At 36.0% G+C, this 5,359-nt stretch overlaps 1 pseudogene; it reads right to left on the reverse strand.

Annotated features, from left to right (window-relative positions):
• Window positions 1-730: 730 nt before the first annotated feature.
• Window positions 731-822, reverse strand: LOC111813048 (annotated as a pseudogene).
• Window positions 823-5,359: the final 4,537 nt, after the last annotated feature.

A 5,359-nucleotide genomic window follows, 5' to 3' on the forward strand; every position in this document is an offset into this window, starting at 1 on the left:
TTCAGTAAAGTAATCCAGTTTAGTGGATTACTTTGCTGAATTATCCTCAGGACTGGCAATGTCAGAAGTTGTTGACTTGAGCCTTTTACAGTTCAGCATATTAATATGGCTTTAAGTTTTATACCTCATTTTTATACTTTTCTGCTGGATGGTTAAGACCAAGATAAAGCAAGACTTATATAACAAAAAAGGTAACTTTTGTATCTGACAAGGCCAGTCAAATCCTCTCAGGATTTATCCTGAAACTCTATACGGCAGTTTGTAGATCTTTTGTCAGTGTCAGAATAGATGCCACTCATCAGGTTAAGAAAGTTTAATTCTATTCCTAATGTATTGACGTATTGTCAAGAGGGGCTTTGTAGTTTTCCAAATGCCTTATCTACACTTCTGCAAACTATCTTACAGTTTCTCTCTTTAATTTTATTTATTTATTTAGTTTATTTTGCTCTTATGTATTTTAGTACAGGGTCTACTGGATTCCACTACATGGATCAGACTCATAGTGATCCTTCTGTTTTAATCCTCCCAAGTGCTGCGAGTACAGGCACGCGCCACCATGCCCAGTCTCAGTTCCAGTCTCAGCACACCCTGGGGATGGAGCTGGCACTGCATGCTGCAGATCAAACCCCATCCCTGTGCCTGTCTAAGCAGGCACTTTAGATCACTGAGCTATTTAGCCATCTCTCTCTCTCTCTCTCTCTCTCTCTCTCTCTCTCTCTCTCTCTCTCTCGTAAATATGGAACACTTTACAAATTTGTGGAGGGGCCATGCTAATCTTCTGTGTATCATTCCAACTTTAGTATATGTCCTGTCGAAACAAACATTAGTTTTCTTTTTAGCTTGTTAGTCTGATAGCATTCTTACAGCAAGTCCACTCGGTCATGGTGCACTGTCTAGTTTTTACATTGTTAAATTTAAATTAAGGATGCTTAAATACTAAAGGGAAATAATATGTTTTTTCCCAGTTTTGTGCCATTTTCTATGCTCACCATTCATATGTTCATGTATATACATTTGCAATTTTCCTTCTGTTTCATTACATCTATAATACAGGTTGGTGGTTATAAAATAGTTCTGCATTGAATATATTACAAACACTTTATTTTGATTCTTTTGGTAATATTTTCTGGCACTAAAATTCTAGGTGGACAGGGTTTATATTTTCTTTTATTTTTAAAAGATGTTGTTCTATTGACATATCCTTTGTATCTTTTCTGCTGTTATATTTCTTTGTTGCTCTGAAGACAGCAAGTCTTTTGCTTCTCTCTCTAATTGATTTCAATGTGTTTTATTTTTCTTTCTTTTTCTGCTGGGGATCTATCTCCTGACTGTGCTTGCCAGGCAGGCGCTTGCTCCCTGAGCTGTATCCCTGGCCCTCTAGTTGCTTTTAAGAATTTTCTCTCTGTTTGTTGCTTTTGAGCATTTAATTACCATATACCCTCGTATGAGCTTTTTTTGCTTTTCTCATTTTTTACTTTTGGGGTATTTCTTGGCTGTACAAGTTTGCACATTTCATCTCATTTGAAACAGATTTGTTAACTATTCCTTCAGCTGTTTCCTTTGAGGATTCTAATTTCATATTCATTAAAATTTCTGTAACTATAGATCATTGATATTATTTTATTTTTTAAAAACTCTGGCTTATCTTTCTCTATTCAAATTTTGATATTTTCTAGTGATATGTCTTAAAATATGTGAATCTTTACTGACAAGTAAAGCTGCTGTTAATCCTATATAGTGTTTATCTGAATCATTAATGTTTTCACCTATACAATTCTTTGTATGTTTCCCAAGTCAATATCCTTGCAAACAGATGTAATACAGGATGTAATACAGATGTAATACAGGATAGGAGTTGCTGGCCTTATGTTATTATATCTATCTCAATTCATCCTTTAACATCTGTATTAATTCTGTTAATGCAGAGTCTGTTAACCTCAATATACATTTGGATTTCCTGATCTTTTCACATGCCTAGTAATTTTAGTTTAGATATCTGACATTCTAAATTCTGACATTCTAGCTGAGCGATTCATTAAATATCCTAATAAAAAATTCATATAAACCTAAATAGTTTCATCTTTGTTCCTTGTATTAATTGCTTATTAATTAAGAATAATATGCTTCTGTGCCTTGTTGGCCCAGCCCCCGGGGTTCTCTGCGACAGTGACTGAGACTGGGCTTGGTGGCGTATGCCTGTAATTCCAACGCTTACGAGTCTGAAAACAGGAGAATACTCCAAGTCTGATCTATGTATTGAGACTATACTAAATACATTAAATAATGATAATAATAATACACTTCTGGTCAATTAAGACTGCTATGATGTGATGGTTAGGACATACATTTTTAAACACTTTTTTTTTTCTTTTTTGGTACTGAGGATTAAACTCAGGACCTTGCACTTGCCAGGCAGGCACTTATACCACGGAGCTATCTCCCTGGCACCTAAAATACTGCTTACATCTGTTTTCTAAATCCACTTGTGCTCCTATGGCAGAATAAGACTGTCTAGGCAGACAGATACTTCATAAGTCACAGAAATTTGTTTCTATGCTGTTAGGAGGCTACAACACACAAGATAAATATATATCGACAGATTTGGTTGTCTTGTGTGGAATGAATTCACTGGAAGGGAGGGACACTGTTGTCGGGTAGAAGGCCAAATGGCTAGCTAGTTAAATGTGCAAAACATGTTCTAAAAGGGTCTTAACCTTGTTAACAAGGAGCAGCCTTCCTGGCCTGCTCCTCTCCTGAAAATCACACATTTTGTGACTGGCACATCAACAAGACCTACATTCTGAAAGAGCAGCATCCAAGCCACAGCATCTGCCCAGAAAGTTTCTAGATCCATTACAGCTATGATACTTTTTTATCTTCTGCTAAAGCACAAATAAATAAATATATATATATATATATATATATATATATATATATATATATTATTAGATTATTTAGCACACTATAAGTTACAAATAGCTATAATTGCCTGAATAATTGCTTAAAAATATTAAAATATGAATTCAATTATCTGTTTCCACCACTAATAGTAGAAGTAGTCCAGACAATTACTATTTCCATCTATCATTCTCTCATCCCTTGAATAAAATGATATAATTAAATCTGGCTGTCTGGATTATTAGCAAAATATGAAAGGACACAAGAAGAAAGGTGTCAAGTACTGTGAATTATTTAAGCGGGTAATATGCTCATCTCTCCTCTCGCCTCAGTGATTTCTTACCTCTTTCTTTCCCTCCTTCTCCCCCTCCCACTGCCTGTTACTGCCACCAGTGACGGACTCCTGCTTGGAACTATCCAAATCTTTGCCCCACTTTACTGTACCTCTGGCTATAGTATTTGAAACTAGAGTAATTGGCTTACTTCATGGTAAAGCCTCTTGCTGCGCACTGGATATCTGCTTGATACAAAAGTACAGTGACTATCCAGTAGTTTTAGAAAAAGAATTGAGCTTGAACTTCAAGGGAAAACCCATGAAACTTTATGCTCAGCACCATGAAGATTCAGAGTAGCCCCAAATTTACCTACTGGTGTCTTTCCACATTGTCACATACCCACGGGACAGCAACGATTTGCCATCACACAATGAAAAGACTAATTCTTCTTCAGTTGAGTAATAGACAATGATTGTATTTATGTGAATTTCATTCAGCAAAATAAGTAGCTTCAGGGGGCCTGCCCCTTAGCTCAGTTCTTTAAGTGGCTGCTTCAACAAAGCAGTCAGGCTCAGGTTGCTGTGGTTCGATCCCCACGACTCAAGCCAGCCAAACCTGCCCTGAAGGCATTCGGAGCAAAAAAAAAAAAATCCTTTTACCTTTGGGCCGGGGATGTGGCTCAGTGGCACAGCGCCTGCCTAGCAAGCTTGAGGCCCTGAGTTCGATTCCTGGTACCAAAAAAGAAAATAGTAAAAATAAGACCAAAAAAAGTCTCTTTGAATAAGTAGCTTCAATAGTCAGGGAGAAATTTTCCATAGGTACACTGCAAATAACTTGTTCATAGAGGAAGCTACAGAGAGGTTGTCAATGAATTGCATGAAGTTGAGGTCTCAATCCTGCTACAAATATAATAATAGAAAGACTCAATGGACATGTAGTTATAGCCTGTGAACAATGTATTCTATGGACATTTAGTTTTATTTGCTTTTAAGAGATGTTCCATAGAATGATACAATTACTTTCCTTTTTGTACAAGGACAAAAATTAATTTAAAACAAATACAATGAGGTTTTAATTATGAAGCTTTAGACAGTTATAGGTGTTGGTTCACATAAAAACATTAACTGTTCAAAATGGCTAAGTGTATGGTGGGCTGTATTTCTCAAGTTCTCTAGTTCATAACTATAGTCTCATTGTTTGGAAGAAATAAATACAGTAACTGCACTTCAGTGCTTCCTTACTGCTTGCAGAATTATATGATCTGCAATGAGCTTATGATATGTTTAATAATTGAACACAATTGGATATATTGACAAAAAGCAGTAAATCAATCATAGATTAAAGAATTCATTGTTATGAAAATAAGCTGATGAGTTACTCAGACAAAGCATCGAAGGATGTATTTCTGGCATCTACAACACCTTAAATCTGTGAAAATATATTCTCACAATGTCCTCATCACTCACAAGTAAAGTGACTTTTAAATGCTGATGATTTCTGCATCCACGGGAGGTCAATTAGTCCCTGTATTCATATTTTAAAGTATGGGATGAAAATTTCACTCTGAGACATTGCCTATGTTCTCTTAGACTCAATAATTGCTGTTTTATTTAGTGGAACTTTAAACTACATCATTTATTGTATTTTATAAATTTTTTTTTGGTCATGAATGTCTCATCTGCTGTCAGCCTTAATTTTTTCAAGCCCAGATGATCCTATTTAGAGATTAATAAAACCACATATTGACTTTTTGTAAAGAACAGTTTGTCAAAAATGTGCCTTGAATCTGATATTAAATATAGTAGGGTTGGTATTCTCAAACAGCTTTGCACTGCTTTATAGAATAGAGCCACAGAAAGGTGTGGAGAGTGAAAAGAGAGTGCGAGCTTTGAGGCAGAAGCCAACTGAGAGGGGCTGGGACTCTGAGCCTGCCTTGCATGTCACCAGCTTAAAAATAGCATTTGCAAAATGAAGTTTTCTATAGTGTCTGGCAATTGTGTTTGTCCCCAAATGAGTCTTTGCTTTTCTTGTTGGTGTATGAAGCAGCACCCTGCCCAGGGTGGAAGTAGGGGGTCACAGTTCAAGTTATAATTTTTCTCAAAGGTTTTTCCTCCTGATGCATAACTTTATTTTTATATATTTGTTTATTTTTATATGTTTGTTTCACATCAAGATGTTGCCAGTAA

Source organism: Octodon degus, unplaced genomic scaffold (genome assembly GCF_000260255.1).
Source record: "Octodon degus isolate 3935 unplaced genomic scaffold, OctDeg1.0 scaffold00161, whole genome shotgun sequence".
Taxonomy (NCBI): domain Eukaryota; kingdom Metazoa; phylum Chordata; class Mammalia; order Rodentia; family Octodontidae; genus Octodon; species Octodon degus.